Consider the following 21,615-nt stretch of genomic DNA (forward strand, 5'->3'; position numbering starts at 1 on the left):
AATAAGAAAATAAGGGCATAAAAAGTTAGACAAAATTGCAAGTATTGACCCTGGAGTGGGCCCAGGTGGGGGTGTCTGGGTCAGTGAACATCTGGCAGGGTGCTGTTGAGTCCTCAACGGGCAGCTGAAACACTGTCAGACAGTGGCCCTGCTCACAGCAGCTGGAGCTCAGCGGGCTGTGCTGGTCCCTCCTGGCTTGGCTGGCCTTGGCCACGAGACTGCCAGCACTCTGGGGGACGGGAGGTGAGAGTGCTCCCACCAGGAGCAGGGCTGCACGCAAGGAGCCCAGACCCTGCCTGGCTCCAGCTGGCTTTGCTGTGGCCACAGCTGGCTGGGCAGCCTCAGTGTGTTTCCCCACCTGCGTGGGTGCTGCGTGATTCTCATCACTCTTTTGTTTCTGTAGAATGGGGATCACGTGGCCCTGCAAGGCCCCATGGGGTTAGGGACAGCATCCCCGCACAGGGCTGGTCACCATCGGTCACAGGGTCCGTTGGAGCTGCTGGGCTCTGTCTGCCAGTGCTGCCCTCTGTCCTGGTGGCCAGCCGTCTTTGGGTCTGTTGTTTCCTGTCTCTTGACCACAGCATTCTGGTGAGTTTCCAGTGCTGACTCTTGGGCAGGCGGCTTGCTTTTGTGAATGACAGCACGGAGCTGTGGCTCCGGAGAAAGGACAGGACCCTGAGTCCTAGCGGACTGAATGAACCAACAAGGAGCTGCTGACCTGCTCCGAGATGGCCTCTCTGCACCTGCCCTGCAGCCCTGGGCTGCCAGCGCCCCGGGAAGCTCGTGCTCACACGCTCTTAGAGGGCTGCGAGCCAGCGAGGGGACAGCGTGGGCCCCGTGGTGGGCGGGGGCAGACCCTGGGGGCTGAGCGAGCACACCCCCTTCCCTTCGCCCGCAGCCACTAGAAAAGCTGTCCTCAGCCTCCCACACAGCTAGTGTGGCGGGGGACAGGGCTCTGGTCGCAGGGAGGGGAGCAGCAGAATTCTGGGAAAGTGCCGGCCTTTCTGTTCAAAGGAACAATCCTTGTCGTCTCCACGCAGTTGGTGCCTTTCTTCTTGCTTTGAACGCAGAGCAAAGCCTGAAGCAGAGTCTGTTTCTCTGCTGCTGCCGTGACAAAGGCGGCACTTGGACGGCTTAGACAACGGAAGTGTCCGGTCTCCCCGTTCTGGAGGCTGAGAGTCCAAAAGCGAGGTGCCGGCAGGGTTGGTCCTCTGAGGGCTGCGAGGGGAATGTGCCTCAGGCCTCTCTCCTTGGCTTGAGGATGGCAGACTTTACCTCATGCGTCCTCACGTTGTCACTGCTCTATGCTTGTCCCTGTCCAAATCTTCTCTTTTCATAAGGTCATCCGTCACACTGGATTAGGGGCCACCTAATGACCTCATCTTAACCAACTATATCTGTAAGAGCCACATTTCCAAAAAAAGTCACATTCCAGGGTACTGGGGGTTGGGACGCCAATATCGATCGCCCTAAGCCTGAGGTGTAGGCGATGGCCACTGAAGGCCAACTTGCTGAGCGTGGAGCGTGGGCAGATGAGGAGCGCGAGGCCCTGGCCAGCGATGCTGAGCTGTGGGCCCGTGATAGCACCACCTGCTTGAACTTGTATTGCTGGGGCTGTGGGGACCTTAGTGGATTTGGCCCTTGTAAGTCAGGTTTTCTGCGTTTCGAGATCCTACCAATATAGTCAGAAGTCTTCTGGTGTCCTGAATGCTGGAATTTTCATCTTGGCAATGACCAAACTCAGTGATACTGGGGTTTCTGCACTTCCACATTAAGGAGAAAATAGGATGGTTGAACACCCACGTTTAGAAGCTTAGAGTCAAGTGAACAGCCTCTACCCAATTAAACACCCCTGACTATTAGCAAGTATTTGCTTTTTTTTTTTTTGAACGCTCAGTTTCCATCCTCCTCTTTTGGGTAAAAGCACTTGATACCTTTTGGGGAACTTCCTCCCACTGTGCTGTTTGGTCCTGGTGAGGCTGAAAGTCAAGGGGCCTGCCAAGCCGTCCAGGGCCAAGAGCAGATGTGAGACCCAGGATGGGCCCATCAGCCACGATGGTCCTCCCAGAGTCATGCAGGCTGGGGGCAAGCTCAGGCAGCCTTCCCAGCGGCAGAGCTTTTGGGATGTCCTGGGGGCTGCCTGGTTCCTGAACTTTCCTAGCCTGGAACTTTGGCCTTTACCTTGAGTTTGCAAGACCTCTAATTTCCGTTTAACACTGCTTAATTTCTGCTTCATTTGTCCATTTCCTGTTTCTGTCGCTTGTGGCCAAAGAGCCTTAGCTGATCTTGAGTTTTAATCATAATTCCAAACTGTGATGAAGCATCCTTTCTTCAAAGCATTTGGAAAATAACCACATTACTTCTGCTTCAGGGAAAAGAGAGCCACCTCCCGCCCTTGCTAGCTTTATTCAGATAATTTCTTCAGTTCTGATTTAATGTACCTGGAGTCTGATGGGAAAGCCATAAAGCTGGCCTCACCCCCCCAGCCCGGCACAGGGCACCCTTCAGAGTAGTGGCCCAAACCACAGTTGTTTCTAGAAGCCAGCTCTTGCGTGGGTTCCATACCTGTTACAGCAGTGAGGGCTGCTGCTGCCTGCCTTGCTGGCTTTTCGGGTTTGTAGTATTAAAACTTCTTTTCATGCTTATATTCACTGCCCATCTAGAAAGAAGAAGACAAATAATTTCAGTGGAAAGGTCCAAGCCCATGTTCAGTGGACAAGAGATCTTTAAATGTCAGTAATACAATGATGCAGTTGACTTTCAAAAAAATATTTTTTTTAAATCCACACTTGAACTCAACAAAATTTCTATGTAGCCATTTTTGGTGAAAATCAACATAGAGTCAATTTATATCCATTCTAATATTCATTAATTTGCTCATGGTCCAATAAGTCTTCAAGAACCTGTCGTAAGCCTTTGGGATTTCTAATATGAGTGGCCCAGTTGTGAATTACTTTATGATATAAAATCTGACCAAAGCCCCTTTTCCCACTGAACTGACAACTTGGGTTTTGCAGCAGAGGGAACTGGAGTGGCTGTACTCAAGCCCACTCATCAAGTGGTGGCACAGTGTGCGATTTATTGCTGGCAGGAGGCTTGCGTATCTATTTTGACAGAAACAACAAAAAGCTGCCCAGGAGGATTTTCAGAATGCCCAGAATGAAGTGTACACTAATTAAAACAAATCTACTGTGCAAATTTTAAATGCAGACCACTGGGGTTTCCATAAGACCTTCCCCAGCTCATAGCTCCTGGATATGAATCTAGTCCAAGGTAGTTTATTAATAATATTAATAACCATAATAGATCAAGTTTGTGAAGTCAATTTCTTTGGAGAATCACAGAGGCGCTTTGTGTCTGCCATCACAGGGTGAGGCCCCAGCCCGGACTCCCAGGCTGGCTCGCATGGGCCTCTGCCATGTCCCCACAGCCTGCTGGCTTCACCCTTCCCACAGCTCCTGCCGCGTCATCACAGCCGGGTAGCGCAACCCGTATGCTTCAGACACTGACGATTCTTCTTTCTCTCCTCAACTAGAAAGAAAAGTCCCTGAACCCAGGAAGGGATCTTCTTACGTGCTTTTGTATACTGAGTTCAATGAATAGGAGCTCAGTAAGTGTTCGTGGCAATGCTCTGAATTGGGTTATCTTTATTATGATTTTTTTCCCTGAAAGGCAGACTGAAGCACAGGAAAAAAGGAACAAGACAAAAGCATTTTATTGAGGAAGATTCCCGGCCTTGCGTCTTACAGCCACCTGAAAAACTGAGATCGACCCATCCGAGTCACTGACCAGCCCACGCCACCACCTGCAGCCCCACGGAGCTCTGAGGATAAAATCCATCCGGTGTTGCACGTGGGTGAGACGTAGGTGCAGAACGACACGGTGGCATTTGCCTCGTGAACAGTTAGGGGTCTGTCCCCCTGTGCTCCGGCTCCCCCCAGGCAGCTGCCTAAGCCACTCGCCGTTGTCGCAGCTGAACTGCGTTGTCCAGAGGTGGCGGGACGCTGTCTTGCCCACCGCTTTGAACCGTCTGAAGGAAGCGAACCTGAATTGGTGGAAAGTCCGGTTCGTGGAATATTAACACTTTCCAGGAAAAAGGGTGCGGCTTCCTTCAGGAAACGTGGCCGAGGGTAAATTGCCTGTGGCTGAGCCACGTTCTAAACAAGGTCCTGGAATCTGGTCTAATGAGTACATGGAGATAAAACCAATATTTAGTCACAGCACGGTAAACTCCCGTTCGTGTCGGCGGCCTTCGGAAACAGCTTTGATCTCTAAAATGTCCCGTCTGCTCCTCCCACCGTCATTTCCCACCCCCACTCCTCCCGGATGATCCTGGACGGGTCATTTTTGCTGTAACTTCTAGGCTGCATCCAGACTCCCAGCCACTGTCGTCTCGAGCTTCACTCGTGCCTGGACCCCTCGCTTCTCCCTCCCGGCCTGGCTGCTTGTCTCTCCTCTTCCTCTCCCCAGCCGCTGGCTGCCTCGGCCCCCAGCCAGGGCCTCTTCTCTCCTCACTCTGCAGTGACTCCCCGCTCTGTGGTGTCCTGGAGATCTGCACGCTGATGCCGCCTCCAGGCCCGGCTCTTGTCCGGCTGCAGTCCCCCTCCGACTGCCCACCGGACAGCTCCATGCCCCTGTCCCGCACCCCTTCAGACAAACCCAGGAGCTTGCCACAAGCCAGTTTTCTCCCTGGGATCCCTACACCTGGGGGTCACCTGCGACTTCTCCCTCTCCCTCCTCCTGTGCCTCCCATCCATTTCCAAGTCTTCTCCAAAACACTGGTCTCCATGGTCGCTGTGTGGCCTACGCTGCTGTCCTGTCTCCCTGTTCATTCCTGCACTGCACCCACATGCTGCTTTTAACAATCAGATATGTTCATGTCACCCTCTTGCTTAGAATCCTTCAATGGCTTCTCAGTTTTAAAGAATGAAAATCAATCTCTTTAAGGCAGAGCCTCTTTCCAATCTCATCTTGGACTCTTTCCCGCCTCACACTCAGCTTTCCAGCCACACTGGCCTTTTTCCAGCTTCTTCAATAGGCTGTGCTACTTCCTGCCCCAGGGCCTTTGCACATACTGTTCCCTCCCCTTGGAATCCTTTACTTCCATATTTTCCTTGCTACCTGGTTAACTCCTACATAGACTTCAGAGACCAGTTTACATGTCCCTTCAACAAGGCAGCTTCCTCAGGCTATTTCAAGTCCCCCGTGATATACTTTCATAATAGTGTATACCTGTTTCTCTTGCAGCACTTATCATAATTATAATTAAGTATTTAACTGAGTGGTTTGTTGTTTAAGTTTTGTTTCTCCTGCTGGCCTGGGAGCTTCACGATGGTGGAGTCCAGGTCTGCCTGGCCCTGCAACCTGTGCCCCTCATGTATTTTGACAGCGCGCACAGTGCAAAAGGCATCTGTTTAGTAAACAAGCAAACCCCTCCACCTCTGTCCCGATATTATTCACACTACTGATTGGCTTAGCAGGGTTTATTGTACTGACAGTCAATTATAATCCAATAAGTACAGAAGTATCACTTCTGTGATACTTTTAATTTTAAACTGGTGAATTTGAATTCAAGTGGATTTTATTTGCTTTTTGTTTCCAAGCCCTAAAATATAGAAAATTTGCCTGTGGTAAAAGGTGGAAGCAGGTGGACTGGATTATTCTTAGAGACTGCTGGCAGACTGTCTGGGGAAGGCGTCGCTGGCACTGCGGCCTATACATTTAAGTCAAGACTGAGTTTCAAGGTGAATGCTGGTTAGCATTTACATCAGGGAGAAATGAGAAGCGACTTCATGACTTCTCCACTCCCCAGTTTGTCCCTGTCGCTGCTGTCAGTGCTCCAAGTTGGGGGTAGCTTTGATGCCCTCTGGAGGGCCAGCTTCCAGCAAACATTTGTTGACATTAGGCTGGGTTCTGTTCACAGCCACAGTGCGAATAGTCATTACATGATGATTATCTAAATTATGGGAGTCAGCAGGTGAAATGCTGCTCTGCCCTGCGCTGTGTGGGCGACCCTGCAGAACTCAACAGCACCCTGCTCTAGGGACCTCCAGCACTCCATCCGCTAAGCTGAGCCAAGCTCGCGTCAGGTCAAGCCGGTTTTGCAAAACACCAGCGCACATGGGAAACAGGATCCCCAGGCAGGAATTAGTGGAATGAACCTCCCAGTTCAGCCACTGGGGAGGGGCAAAGGGTCCGTTGCCATACTCACTATAAATACGCCCATGGGGTGAACTGGGCACGTATGCGTGCTTCTGTAGCCTTGGGGTGGGGAGAATTATGCTCAAGCATGTGTTTTGTCTTGTCCTTATCGCAGGGTCATCTTTTTGAATCAGAATATATCAAACCAATCAAATCTGAGCATGCCTCGCCATGAATAAGCTTTTTCTCAAGATGAGCACTGAAATACCCTTTGCACAGTCATTGCTGAGTTCTAACTCTTCCAAAAGGTTCTCCCATGTGATGCTTTTTTCATGCCACACCACATGAGGCTGTTGAACTATCATGGCCCAGGACGTGCTGCTTTTTGCAGACATAACTCTCTCTCCCCTAATCCCTTACAGATGCCTGGGCCTGACCCTCAAGTTCCTCTTTGTGGAGGAGCTTGGCCTGTGGTGCACTGAACAAGGAAGCTACAGGACTCACCGTGTCCTGGACTGGCTCCTCCGAGTGGGAGTCCCTCCGCCTGGAATGCTCTTTTCTGTTCCCTGGCCACAACTGGGGACCACTTCCTCCTCTGCTCTCCTAGTCCTTGTAGAATCTCATGCCCCCTTCCCCCTTAGTCCATCTCTCCCACTAGACTTTGAGATCCTTGGATTGGGGTCCCCAGCCTGGCTTGTCTTTGACTGACCCAGTGCCTTTTGTATGCTGGTAACTTGAAAATGTTTTCAGCTGCTGTTGCTGAGTGCAGCTCGTGGGCCACAGGGTGTGATGGCATAGGTTTGCTGCAGGTGTTCAGGGTGCAGGTGGAGGGAGGGCTGAAGGCTCTGCACCCCATGGTCTCCTTGTCTTCCCGGCCCGAGAGAGTCATGTAGCCAAACTTTTGCTGGTGGGACCTGGATCCTCATTCCTTCCAGGCTGTGAGGACAGGAAGTGGCTAGGGGAGGGGACTCATGCACATAACTCCTATGTGCCAGGCCCTATTCCAGATGCTCCACATACACCTGAGGACTGTGACTCTGGAGGCCCCAGCTCAGGGACCATAATCACCCATGTGGCTGTGCACTTTCAGCTTCACTTCTGAGATGAGACCACTGAGCCTCAGCGAGGGGAGGAGTCTCCTAGGTGGCGAGTGATAGAACAGGGCTTGGGACCCGGGACCTTGGAGTCAGCCCACGGCAAGGGAAGGAACAGTTGGTGGTCTGGCATGGCCAGACTGCCACACTGAACACATTAAAAATACAGGATCTTTAGTGAAATGTGAATTTTAGATAAACAATAAATACTTTTTTAGTATAAGTATATCCTATGCAATATATGGGATATACTTATACTAAAAAACTATTCATTATCTGAAATTCAAATTCCACTGGACTTTGTTTTTTTTATCTGGCAACCTAAGGGCCTCACCAACTTTTAGCACCCAAAGTGGATCCACAGGCAGAGGAAGCCAGTATGGTCAGTCAATACTGGGATGACACCGTGACAATGATGCTCGTGTGTGCATGTCACCCTGCAGTTCATGACACACTGTAGCATCCACTGTCTTGTTTGAGTCTCATGACCCCTTTGAGGCAGGCTGAGTAGGCCATGCTGTCACCATTTTCTGGGTGGAGTAATGAAGGCACAGAGAGGTACCGGACATCGCTCAGTGTCACGAAGCATGTAAAGACAAGAACTGGGGCTGGGATCCAGCGTGCGCTCACTGCTAGACTACACTTGCTTTCTCTAGATGAAACCCCGAGCCTCTGGCCTGCGGGCTGGGGCTCCTACAGACGTGCCCTGGGGGGTGTTGCCAGCCCCGCTCATGGCCCATGGGCTGGAATGCGCAGGAGAACGGGGGAATCAGGTGCAGGAAAGAAGGTTTCATTTCCTTCCCAAGGATCTTCTCAACTCAGCTTTTCCAGACAACCACCAGGGTGGAACTGTTGATTTGACTATTAAACACGGGGCTGCTCCTGTCTGGGGTGCTCTGGTGCTGTGGGATGCTCGGGCAGCCGGGCTCTGCAGAGCTGGGGCTGCCTGGGCTCCTGAGCTGCAGAGTTGTCGTTTCATTCTCCATCTCGGCCGACTTTCCACAGGAAGCCATTGGGGTTTGCTCTGCTGCTAGGTTTGACCACTTGCCTGTAGTGTGGTTTTGAGCCCAAGATCTTTGGGTGAATTTAATTACCTTAATTGAATGGTGTTTTCACTTCTTAGTGAAGGGGAAGCAGGAAGACAGTGGGGATGACCGGGTTGGCTTTATCGCACCCAGAAGGCTCTAACAGATTGCAATTGATTCCTCTTGCTCTTGTTTCTGGGTTGGCTTTTTGAGCCATTGACTCGGGCCTGCTCAGGAGCAGTTCAGTGCAGTGAGCGGTGACAGGTCCTTGTCTGTGGCACCTGGAGACCCTGTTCCAGGCCACAAATGCACATTGCACGGCACACATAGCCTCCACCACCCCACACAACACTGGTTGCTTTGCTCGGACCCATGACTTGCTGGTTAATTTTCAGGCAAGCTCTTGACCTCTCTGTGCAATTGCCAACAGCCCTCCTGTTTCAGACGGAATGTCCTTGTCTATGTTCTACGTTGTATGAGGTAAATGTCTTAGCTATCTCTGGTTCTATAACAGAAATACCACGGGCTGGGCGGCCCAAACAACACACATTTGCTTCTCACAGTTCTGGAGACCAGGAAGTCCAAGACCAGGGCACTGGCAGATCCGGTGTCTGGCGAGGGCTGTCATCCTGGCTGTGGATGGACACTCTCTTGTGTGTCCTCACACGGCAGAGAGAGAGAGAGAGAGAGAGAGAGAGAGAGAGAGACAGAGAGAGGGAGGAAGGGGAAGGGAGCTCGCTAATGTCTCTTCTTATAAGGGCACTAATCTTGTCATGAGGGATTCCACCCTCGTGATCTAATCACCTCTGCGAGGCCCCACCTCTTAACCCCATCCTGTTGGAGATGAATTTTGGAGCACACAGACATTCTGTCCGTAGCAGTGAATGATGAAATGGCAAAAGTGACTTCTTTGACTTCCTCCGTTGGGGTCCAGAGGAGGAGTGTCTGTGAAGTGGCAGCCTCAGGTCTACAGCTGCACCTGCCTGTGCTCGCTTATTTCTCGATAAAACTCAGCAGGAGAGGCCTCCTCCCCATCTCACAGGCGAGGAAACTGAGGCTCGCTGGGTCAGTCGCTTGTCCTTTGCTTACAGCTGTGAGTGTTGGGGCAGGGCCACACCAGTCCTTGGCCTGGGTGCACTTGTGTCCTGCTCTCTGGCCCCAGGGTGAGTCCTGCTCAGGTCTTCCCCTATGTGGCCATTGCTTTTCTTTGCAACCCCTCTTGACTTTTGGAAACCAGAAATTTTAAGTTCATTTAGATTCTACTGGAAGAAAACATGGGATCTCGAAGCCAAAATGGAAGCTCTTTCCTGCATTCATCCATTCAGCAGTGACTCATTGAGCACCTATTAGTACTACGTGCCGTCCCTGTTCTGGGGCAAGAGACACAGCCATGGGCAGAGGGTGCTGCTTTGTAAAATCACATTTACTTCTGATTGGCTTCCACTGGGCAGTGCCTCTTATGCATGTAAAACACAGCTTTGATTTGCACACAAGTCATTGCACATCTGGTTTGGCCATTTTGGCTCCACTGGTCTGATATGTGGCACCCAGGGGACAGGGTGTCACCCTGCAGCCCGGCCTGGCTTGAATGGCACACAACCCAGGCGCTAGCCCAGGCAAGGCAAGGGCTCTCAAACTGACCGCGAGACTCCTGTGCCCTGGGGGGAGCAGGGCTGGCTGTGCACAGCCCCAGGAGCAGGATGCGGTTGGTGTTGGCACGGGCGCCCTGGTGCAGCACCGGCCTGGCAGGAGCCTGAACCTTCCACAAACCACGTCACATGTGCAGAGGTCTTTGACCCCTGTGCACCTCAGGGGTTGTGGCTGAAGAAACCAGCTTGCCTGGGCTTGCCTGGGCTTGCCAGACCTGCAGAGCTGGCTGTGAGCGGAGGGGCTGCACACATTCTGCTGCCCTCGGGGACAGTGTGGAGGAGAGAGGCTTTCTCTGCTGACTCTGGCCTGGGCAACTGGTCTTCTTTGTCTAGACAGGTCCTTCCCAGGAGCTTCTGAACATAGCTCAGACCTGGGCCAGAGCCGTGTCTGCAGGGAGAGGCCAGGGAGCCTGGCTCAGGAAAGGCCAGGTCTGGTCTAACTCAGGCCACCCTGCACGCAAGGGTGCCCGACACCTGGCATCACAGACTCAGGGAGCGGCCCCAGTCACAGGAGAAAAGAAGAGAGAAGGAGAATGGGGCTGGGCTTAAGGAGTCCCCCACAACCTGTCCCCTCCCTCCTTCGTTCCTCTTCTCTGATGATTAAGGCAAGCCAAGCAATGTTTAATAACTGGCTCTCTGGGGCAAAAACACTGGCTTGTAGCACAGTTTCCTATGGCTGATGACATCCAAGGCAGAGCTGGGACAAGGTGTGCCCTAGTGGGCTTTGCACGGTGCAGGGGGCTTTGGCACCCCTCGAGTCTCAGCAGGCTGTGGCTGCACTTGCCTTTGCTTTGACAAAGGTACTGGGGTGGAGGCTCACTCCACGAGGCTGACCCGAGAGCTGTCAGCAGTACATCCTCACGCTGTTTCTGACCACTTCTTGCAGGTGGAATGTTATTTGGGGTCACTCCTTGGAGCTCCTGGTGGCTAGACGGGCTGGACTTGGCCAGGGCAGGTAGGGTCTCTGGATGCTCCCTCCCACCAGGAAGGAGCTCAAGCCTGGCACTGCCGGCATCTCTGTGGTGCTCCCTCAGGTGCTCTCTGCAGACACCGAGGGACCCAGCCTCAGTGGCCAGGTGCCCCCTGAAGGAGGGGCGCTTAGCTTCTCCTTGGGGGCTTAGAAATGCTCCAATTTGCTTTTATAGGAGCAACTACGTTGGCATCAAAGGTGAAAGTAGGAGCAGGAAAGATCTGGAATGGACAACAGGTGACCCCAAACAACTCTGCTCCCTGCCCCATCACGCCTTTCCCAGAGCTGGGTGAGTACTGGTCCCACTGCCCTGCCTGGGAGGGGCATCACCCGATGGGGAGGCTGGGAAGACGAGAGGGTTAGATGAGCAGATATGGTTTTGCTGCCCAGCCTTTGACCCTCGGACCTCCTTGTTAGACCCAAAGTGCAGGGCCACGCCCGCTGCCAGGCCAGATCAGGGCAGGCGCCAGAGGAGGGACACACAGCTATTTCAGAGACGCAGGGGCCACAAAAATGGCGGGTCCACCTGGGATCTTGGTGGGACCCTAGCGCTGCCCCACATTTCGCTGAATACAACTACAGGACACCAAGCGTGTGAGCCTCGTGTTTCTCACCTGTAAGACGCAGCTCATGCTGCACACCCTGTGGAGCTGTTCCTAACGGGGCTTCTCAACCTGGCACGTGCCCTTGCCAAAGTCTCCTGGGGGCAAGATCACACCCGGCTGAGAGCCACTGCTATGGGACCTGGGAGCGTCTAACTCTTTGCTTATTTATTCACTCGTGTACTCGTGTGCCCTCCCTTCCCACACTTCCCAGGGAATCTTGCTCCGGCTTCCAGAGATGGCAGGGCCTGACATGAGAGAAGAATCACATAGGCAGTCTGGGCAGCAGGGTTGCTCAGACCTGGTTCTCAGGTGGCGCCACAGTGGGTGGGTCCCTTAGTCACTACACCTGTAAAATTGGGACAATGACAACTGCCCTGCCCCAGGATGGCTCCCCACTCCAGAGAAGGAATTTCCATGGAACTGGTCGTGAGGTAGGCACTGCTGAGAGACTCTCAGAGCCACCCAACCCACCAGGTCCTCTATCAACCCCAGCTGGGGGACGCCTGTGCCACAAGGAGGCCCAGAAAGCCCTGGAGCTGCAGCCCTGTGCTTTACCTGCCCGCCCGCCGGGCAGCGAGTGAGCGACGCCTACGCCCTGCACGCTTCTACGCATCTTCCCGGAGCAGAGGTTTACCCTCCACACGTAGTAAGAAACGTATCTGCATCACAGCACACATCACTGCTCAGAGACACGTATGTGTCAAGGACAATTTCAGGAAGCAAAACTTGCCCTTCTTCCCTATACTGCTCTAATAATTTCCATCCTATTCTATTCTAGTCTATTCTATTCTTTCATTTAGAAAACCTATTTGCAACTTAGTAAGTGACTCCAGGACTCAGTAATGACTTATGATTTGCAATGGCATTTTCAGGCTGTCCCTAATTAGGCCCCATAGAGGGCTGCCCTGTTTATAGTCAGGGAGATTTTCATCCGGATGGAGAATTGGAGACCCGAGGACCAAATGCAGTGATGGGTGGGGTCTGACCAGATTTTCGTGGGGGAGAGAAGGAGACCCCCAGCTGGGGTTGGGTCCTGGGGCGGGGCCTTGCCTTTCTGCTTCTGGGCTGTGACCCCAGTGGCTACACAGTGCCTGTGCCTAGCACGGGGCCATTTGTTTGTTAGGTGAATGAATGAATAAGAGAAATTCCCCTTTACTGAGCACCTGGCATAAAGGCACTTTATAACCCAGTGTTATTGATTAATATTTATTGATTATTATTTAATTAATATTCACAGTACTGTCATGAGGCAGGAATTACTCTTGCTCTTTACAGAAGAGGAGCGTGGAGTCTAGAGTTTAATACCTGGTGGTGTGGGGCTCGAACCTGGGGCTGCTGCAGAGGGATCCCTGCCTCCTGCACTTAGAGAGCCTCCTCCAGCAGCTTCTGAAATGCCTGCCGCAGGTAAGAAAGAGCCTCGGCTCAGCACCACACTGCCCCTCTGGGGAGCCCCTGCCCCTGGCCACCCTGCACCCACCTACTCTTGGCTCTATCTTCAGGTCTCCTTGTAGCTCGTCTTGAGACACAGGGTGTCCTTCTATTCCCTGCACCCAGCACGCTCAGGATTCCACAGCACGGGGGGCAAAGGCCTTGAAACACTCCCCTGCCCCTTACCCACTGGAGCGCACGGCTCTCTAGTTAAGAGCTTCAAGACCAGACACTTCGGACAAGCCACTCAATTAGTCTGAGTCTCAGTCTTGTTTTGGTAACCATGGGGCTGGCTAACGGAGCCCCCCTGTGAATTCCTAAGGCAGCCCCAGCAGCTGATGCCTACGGAAACCCTTTTGGATCAGGAAGTGGTTGTTGCAGGATGGTTGTAACCTATGGACCGAACTCCGCCTTGGAGGGCCTTGTCCAGAGAGGAGCCCACTTAAGGGGCTCCTGGAGGAAGAGGCACTTGAGTTTGTTGGGGATGGGGGTGGGGGTGCCCCTCAGCAACCCTCCTCTCTCTAGCCCCTGGGAAGAGAGCCAGGCAATATCAGGAGGGGGGTGTGCCAGGCTTGGCAGAGAGAGGAGGTTCAGGCAGGACCCCCAGAGCCATGGAGGGCAGGGGTGCTGTAGAGACCTCTAACTGTCCATGCACCCAGTCCCCCCATGTGTAAACTGGTGCCACGGGGCTGGTGCCACAGGCAGAAAAGCAGAGCTGGAAGCGCCTCCCCCAAGCGTTAGCACTCTACCAGGACCCCCACATGCCCCCCGCCACACACTGTGCACCCACGACCTCGTCGATGGTCACAACTGCCAAACTAGGTAGGGCTGCTGCCAAAGGAACTTTAGGTGGAGAAAGTGAAGGTCAGAAAAGCAGAGAAATGAGTTCAAGGTCACACAGCTAAGAGCAGCAGAGCCAGGATGCAGGCCCAGGTCTCTGTGGGATGCAGTGACAACAGAGAGACAGGCGACAGGGTGGTCTTCCGACTGCCACCAGGTTCATGCAGGGTGAGGGGCGGGGGCAGCCCCTATCCTAGCACCTTCTTTTCTCTCTCTCTCTGCCATTGTCATCCCACCAGGGAGCATTTGCTTTAGTAAAGCCAGAGAAGGCAGGACCGACTCTCCTGCCAAGGCCATACCCCACCTGGATGCCAGGAAGCTGTGTGCGGGGCGCCCCTGGGAATTCCTACGCCTCCTGCCCAGGTCAGAGGCCAGCTGTGCCTGCGTCCCTGCCGGAGGAGGCTGGGAAGTACATGGCAAGTGACTGCTGTCTTTTCTCCAACCCACTAGGCATCGTGAGGCGGGCTCAGCCAGGGGAAGGGCAGGGCAGGAGCCTCCTTGCTGTGGAGACACAGTCAGGAGAAGCTGATCAAGCCTCCTTCTTCACGGAATTCCTCATGGCAAAAAAGAGTGTTCAGAAGTAACCACTCAGGTTACCCTTGTAGAATTTAAAGCTGAAAGATGCTCCTCCAACAACCACGGTTATTTAAACCTGTGGCTGTGTTGATGTGAAAAACAGCTCCTCGGAGCACCTGCTGCTGCGTGTGAGAACAATGCCAGAGCCTTGCCACCCTCTCCTTTGCTAGGGCAGGGTCCTCCTACTTTTCAGATTGCCCTGGGGCTGGGCAGACAGGGCTGGGTCCCACCTGGGAGACCTGAGACCACACCTGCAGAAGGAGCTCCAGGTCTCCCGTAGCTGAGGTTGTGCTGATGAGTCACAGCCTCTTGGCTGCGGGGCTGTCATGGCTGTCAATGGCCATGGCTTCTGCTGTGTCTGCCCTTGTCCTGCACCTGGCTCTGCGGCTTTGCCGTGCGGTGCGGTGGGAGCATCACTTCCCTCTAGGGCTAGGCCTCCACCCCAAGTACTGAAGGTGCTCAGACCCGTGACCCTCTTTGGCACAGAGGGGAGGTAATCATGACATGTGACTGCCTGGCGGTCACTGTGACTGCAGGTTCAGCCCTGCGGGGTGCCAGCTGCTCCCTGGCTGAGCAGTAAGCACAGGTCGGCCGGGCTCGGAAGCACTGGGCTTTCTCCTTGGCGGCCTCTGAAAGGTACAGACCCCAAGCTTGAGTTTAAGCAGCAGAAAAAATATCACCAAACAGGACAATCGAGTGGAGAAAGCAGTTCTTGTATTTGTACCATATCCCTGGTGCTTTTCATACATTTTCTCATTTAATGCTCGCAGGACTCTTTGAGGTGAGAGCTGTTATTATTCCCATTTGACAGAGGAGGAAGCTGAGGCCCGGGGCTTGCTGAGAGACGGGGGAGGTGGCCTGTAAGCCTGGATTTGCTGTCCTGTAGTCCCAGCAGGCTTCGCCTTGGGCAGCTTCTGGAAGGTCTAAGGAGCTGGGTGAAGCCCATGTGCCTCCCTGGGCTTGCTTGGCTCTTCTAGGAGGATTTTGACCTTTGTCGCGTGGCATGGCCTCCTTCCTAGAGAATCTGCTGGGGCTGTTGGGGGTTCTGGAGATGAGGAGGCAGTTAGGATAAGCCCTCCGATCTCGTTAAAATCTCAGCCCCTCGTTAACCATGCATCCCTGGGCAAATGGCTTCAGCTCCCTAAACCTCAGCACTCGCCTCTCTGAAGGGCTCACCAGACCTCCACGCTGGGTGAGGGAGACTAAAGCCAGGCAGACACATGGAGGAACAGACAGCGCCTGCCATGAGGGGAGCGGCTCTGATCCGGCCCCTGCACCTCTGCAGCCTTGGGCCTGACCTGCCTCTGAGAGAGGCCAGCAGGGCCAGGCGAGGGGACAAGCTGGTGGTGCTTCTGTGGCCTGGCAGCCTCAGGCCAGGGCAAGCCAAGGGGCAGCTCCACCATGACCCAGCTGTGACCGGCCCTTGCGGATGGGGCTCCATGGTGCCAGGTCTGAAACCAGGCTGCAGACACGCCGGGAGTGGGGCGGGCGGGGCAGCCTCGGGATCCTTCAGAGGCTTCCTCAGCCATCTAGAAGCCCTCTTTCCCCTGCCCTCCTCAAGCTTCCGGCAGAGGCTTTGAGATGGCCGGGGAAGGGGGTTCCTAGTCTGCTAAGGCAGAGACAGACCCTGCCCGCAGCCCAGCCTTGCAGTCCCTCGCAGCTCAAGCCCACCTGCGGGGGCCTCTCAGGGAAGGGTGGAACAACTGAGGCAGAGGAAGAGGGCCCAGAGTGAGGAGGCCCTAGGGAGCCCCTGGGGTCCCGCGGAAGCCACGTGTGGGCACCTCCGTGGGATTCGGAAGCCCTTCTGGGGTCCTGGGTGCCTGAGCTGGGCCCACGTCCTACTGGGCTGACCCTGACCCTCAGGGATCCACCGAGCAGAGAAAGGAGGACGTCGAGGAAGGCCCCACCCACTGTCACATGCCCTGGTCTGGAAGGAGCTCCCTTCCCCTTCATACTACGGGAGGTCTCTCAAGTCCTGGGGAGAAAGCCATCCGGGTCGTGGAACCCCCTTGCCAGCACACTCCCCCAAGCCGTCCCTCGCAGGCGCAGAGGGGAAGGCATTTGCACCAAGCCGTCTCCAGGCTGCCCCTGAGAACCTCAGTCTGCTGAGGAGCCGCTCTGCCTCCACCTCGGCATCAGGAGGCTTGTGTTACTCATACCGTATGCGCCACACGCGCAGCCCCTCCAGGGTGTGTTCCAGAGTGACTTACGCTCGGGTGACACATCTCAGCACCAGCACGGGCTCCACACACTCATTTCTGGCTCTTTCCTGACTGTGCCTCCACTGAGCCCTGTCCTTCCCCCTCTGCACCCCACCAGCTCGTGTCGTGAACCCCTAGACCCAAGTAGAAATTAAGATGTGCTTGGGTTTTTGCAATTAACCATTAATAAATGAAATATAAGGTTGAGTTAAGGGATCTGGACTGGCTGGGTTTGGTGAAATGGGGCTTAAACCCTCAAATGAACATAAAACCTAGACCCACTCCAGCCTCTGTGAGCCCTGCTGGGGTGCACTGTGTGCCTGCGGGGTGGCCTTCTCTTACAGCCTCTGCCTCCCTCCCACAACCCTGGGCAGATGGAGTAATGTCCCAAGAGCCACTGAGGAAGACGGCCCAGTCCTGGCACCACTGGCAGGTTTGAGTTACTGAGATTTCTGGCGGCGACTGGAGGAGTAGGGCTATTCAAGATGTGGAGCTTCCCCTCTTGAGTCAGGGTCTCCAGGGCTTCTTTAGGGCCAGGAGCAAAGAAGCAGAAAATGCAGACACTTGCCCGTGTCCTGGCGAAAAGGCATCAAGGCAGAGGATGCAAAGTCGGCTCTGGCCTTCCCTGTCTCCCTCAGATAGTTCTCTCTCCCTGGGTTTCCAGGGGACCCAAGCCCCTCTGCTTCTAGGACGCAGCTTTCCACCAGCCCCCTTCCTCCCAGCGTGCACAGTGGCTCTCTTCCCAACGAGCTTCTGGTCACGCAAGATCAGGCACAATTGTTCCACCCCAAAGACCCAGGGGCAGATGCGTATTGGACTTGGTCACCCAGAGATGGCTATTTATAAACCACCCCGATAAGCACAATCTGCCCAGCTCAGCCCAGGCCACACGGACACACTGTGCATCTGGTGATTCCACCACTAAACTAACCCTCCCAGCACCACAACAGCAAACTGGGCATCTCCTATACCAGCCAGACCTGAAAAATGGGCCCAGGGCAGGGGCAGGAGGTGCTGGTCCAGCCAGGCCCTGGTCCTGAAGCGGCTGGCCCACAGCCTGTTCTAAGCAAGAACTTTCACTGCTTTTTTATACATTCTGTATTGAATAGACCCATGCCAAGAAACGTTCTTATATTGCAGGGGTCAGCAAACTTTTCCTGTGAAGTGCCACGTGGTAAATGTTTTCAGTTTTGCAGGCCATGTGGTCTCTGCTGGTGCAGTGCGAAAGCAGCCACAGACAATATGCAAATGAACGATCCTGGGTGTGTGCCAATAAAACTTTATTTACAAAACCAGACACCCAGCCTACAGGCTGCAGTTTACCAAGCGCTACCGTACAGGGAACTCCAATGCTGGGAAGCTGGGCCTCACTTAACAGGCACGTTTGTTTAATCTGCTCTCCAGGTTCCTACCCGTAGGGAGGAGTTTTAAAGTCCTGAATAGTAATTCTCCTTTCTAGCTTGCCACACACAGTCAGCACTGCTCTTCTCAATCAATGACCAATTCTCCTCCACCAGAAAAAAAAAAGAGATGACTTTAGAGTTGTCAAGTCCACCCTGTGAGCGTCTGCTTGGGGACCCCCCCGGGGTGTGTGAGAACGGCCAGCCGAGGAGGGTTTGTTTTGCGGACACACGTGCTCACAGAGTCCATGAGCCACAATGTCCCAACCACCAATTTTTCTCTGTTACAGCTCGTGTGACCCTGCCAGGCCGAGACCTGGGGGAGACCAGAGAGCCAGCCTCAAAACCTGTGACCAAGGGGTCACCCCCTTTGGCAATGCAGGGCCCTGGGCACATCCACAGGCGTGTGCTCACTCAGCCGTGTGGGAACAGAGCACCCTGGCAGACAGCACGTAAGGACAAATCTCCTGTGTATGTCCCACATCCACTGTACACGGTCCACAAGGCACATCCAGCACACGGAGAACCCCCGCGCCCACCCACCCTTGACACACACGCCACCCTGCACAGGGCCTGGCGCTGAACAACACCCCAGCACACCACCTGCCCAGCACGAGCGGCCCTGCTGCCATGAGCGTGGGCCTCTCTGCCCACGCCAAGGAGCCAGACAAGTGTCCCGACTGTACCTTCCGCTCTCCGCGGGGCCCGGCCGTTCACCCTTCAGGCTGCCCCAGGCACGAGAGACCCAGCTCTGCCCGGCAGCCAGAACTTCTTCCCTCCTCAGCTGGGCTGCCCAGAGAGGAGAGGAGAGTGGATTCAAGCCCCAAGCCTCCTGTTTCTCACAAACCTACCCGTCTGAGGAAAATCAGCGCCCAGAAGCCTGCCAGACGCTGGAAGTCCGAGAAGCTTACCTAAATAGAGACCAGCCGGGGGAAACCAAATGGAGCTCTTGGTGGGGAAGAGGCAAACAGTCCCACTGCAACACCCGCGTGGTGTCAAGTAACAGTCAGATTAAACAAACAGCCTCAGCAGCTATTTTTACATCCAGATCAGCCACGAGTAATAGATAACTCTGGGAGTGAGAAATTGCTGCTGCCTGCCTGGACCCTAACCACGATTCCAACGTCAACCCAGAACGATTTCTAAAGCTATTCCAGCACCTAGAGTCAAATAAAAATATCCCAAGGTGGGAAGGGAAACATTTGTTTGGGGAAACTTTAAAAACAGGAGAGTGTGTGCCTTGGAGCCAGCGCGCGGAGGCCTGCTGATGTCCCGGGGCAGAAATAGCCCGTTTCATCATCGGCTCTGGACGACCACAGCCTGCATTCCTCGAGTAAGGAGCCATACTCTGCCATGCTTTTGGAGCAAAATAATATGCCCAGCTGCAGGCCAGGGGAAGGCCAGGCCGGGTTTCAGGGGGAGAGGTGCAGAAGGATATGGAATAGTCGGGACGAGGCAAGGTAAGCGTCCACTTGGTGAGCTTGGCCGTGGCAAGTTGTTTGCAAGGTCCAAGTCCAGTGGACAAGTCCCGTTCTGCCAGGCAAGGGCTCCCCCTTCCATCTTTGGGAGGGGCTGGCCCCCACAACTCTGAGATAGGCTTGTACCAGCCCTCCCAATAGCTGCTTTCTGTCTCGCCCTGGGGTCACTTGCTCCCCAAACTGCCCGCAGACTCCCAAACTTCCTCCACCTGCCATACCTTTGCTCGTGCCGTGCCAGCTCCCGAGTTGCCCTCCTTGCCCTCCCAAGCTGGCCCCGTAAGAGTCTGCTCACTGCCAGGGTTTAATGCAAGACTTTTTCTTCCTTTCCAAGAGCCCTTTCTCATGCTCCCCTGCCCTGTGACCTGAGAAAGTGGAGGTGACTTGTCTCCCTGGGCACCCAGCTCTGTGCAGTGCTCAAAGCCCCTGGAAGTCTGCAGTGCACTCTATCTCTGGATCTATTTGCAGACTGCCACTTCTGTACCCCGTGGTTCCTCAAGGGCAGCAGCCTCTGTCTAGCCCCAACTCGGGGCCTGGCACTACCTCCAGCCTTGAGCCTGCTGGCGGCCAGGGTCACCGGGACCTGGGTCTGTGCACTTTTGTCCAAACCAAGTCAGCAAGAACAGCTCCTCACTGCCGGGGAGACCGAGGTGTCACAGCCCAACCAGCTGGGGCATCCAGACCCCCCCCTCCCCGGAGCCTAGGGACTTGCCTTTTGCCCTGAGAGCTTCAGGACGTCTCTTCAGGGACATCTGCTCACTGCTCAACACTCAGAGCTGGTTTGAGGGAGCCCCAAAGGGAACCCCTCAATTTTACCCACCCACCCGCATACCCTACTTGTCAAAACACACACCAGCCAACTTGGCAGATGAAAAAAATCAACTTATGACGTGAGCCAACATTTTAAAATAGTACCCAAGACTTGGAGCCCTGGCTCCATTATTTCCTAGCCATCTGACTTGGGTCAAATACTTAACCTTTCTGAGCCTCAGTTTACCCGTCTCTGAGGTGGAGAGCTGCCCATGCTCTGTGGGTTGAGGATCAGAGGAGCTCATGTACACACACGTGTTCCTATATTGCGAAGCTTCCCAAATATTAGTCATTTATTTGTTATTTTTTCCCCCATTTTTCCCAGGATTTTTGACACATCCTCAACCATCTGTATCAACATTTACTTAATATTTTTCTTTAAAGAAAATTTAAATTGACTAGCTTTTTTTAATTTTGAACAGAATTTTATGGGAAACAATAATACCTGAGAAATCATGGATTTTATGTTAAATTTTTTCCCTATTACACATTGAAACAAATTTGTAGCCAGTTCCTATGGCATCTGTTTGACCCCAAGCATTCTGTCCCAGATGTTAGGAAATGCTGCATTACTGAGTCTCACTTTGTGGAGGAGGCCGCTTCGGGCGTGCATGACATGAGCCCAAAGATTCAGCAGGAATCTCAGTTTCCTCACTTGCCTTCCGCCCTCCTCGGTACCTTTCTCCCCCAGCCCACTCTTAATGCTTCCCAGGTGGAAAACATGCCCTCACGTCTTGTTTGGGATCCCAGAAGTGGCAGGAGCTGATGGTGTTTGCTGGGAGTGGCTGACTGAGCAAGGAACACCTCAAAGATGAGGATGACGAGGAGAACATTCAAGGGGCCGGGTGGCAGCAGGCAGCACTGTCCATGATGTCAGCAGGAGGGGTCAGGGCAGAATAATAAAACACAGTTGGCCCAGCAAGGACCTGTCCCAGGAGCAGGCAACCCTCAGAGCGTGGCCTGGGCACTGCTGACCCCTGCAGAATCTGATTTCTCCCGGGAAAATGCCTCCACCTGTCCCATGCTACAGACCCCCACATCTGCACCAGTTACAGTGGGTACACTGGTGTGGACCACCCCTGGCAAGAACACACAGCCAGAGAGCTCAGCCCAGGCTCTAGATCAAGAACTCGGGGTCTGCATGGCCTGGGGCTGGCATCTGTCCAGGTGACTGGCCAGGAAAAGTGACCACTCTCTCCCGGTCCAGGAGCTGTGAGCTGCATGGAAAGAATGTGAATGAAGACACAATTCTAAATGTGGAACCATGGGTGCTATGTGAGCCAGTGTGCTCCCTGGCCGTCCAAACAAACAAGGACACTTGCACACTCTGCAGGAGCATAAATAAGGCTGTCCTCAGGCAGCGTGCTCACTGTGTCCCATCCTTGCTGGGACGTCACTGGC

General features: G+C 54.0%; 1 protein-coding gene across 1 annotated transcript in view; it reads right to left on the minus strand.

The window, feature by feature from the left end:
• Positions 1 to 19,225, minus strand: part of C14H10orf71 (chromosome 14 C10orf71 homolog) — a 30,911-nt gene extending 11,686 nt beyond the window's left edge. The window contains exons 1-2 of the mRNA XM_045568339.1: positions 18,841 to 19,225; positions 2,566 to 2,659 (exon numbers count right to left, since the gene is read on the minus strand). The gene's annotated coding sequence lies outside the window, so the exon portion shown is untranslated. The remainder of the gene's footprint in view (positions 1 to 2,565; positions 2,660 to 18,840) is intronic.
• Between the last annotated feature and the right edge of the window lie 2,390 nt (positions 19,226 to 21,615).

Source organism: Lemur catta, chromosome 14 (assembly GCF_020740605.2).
Source record: "Lemur catta isolate mLemCat1 chromosome 14, mLemCat1.pri, whole genome shotgun sequence".
Lineage (NCBI taxonomy): Eukaryota > Metazoa > Chordata > Mammalia > Primates > Lemuridae > Lemur > Lemur catta.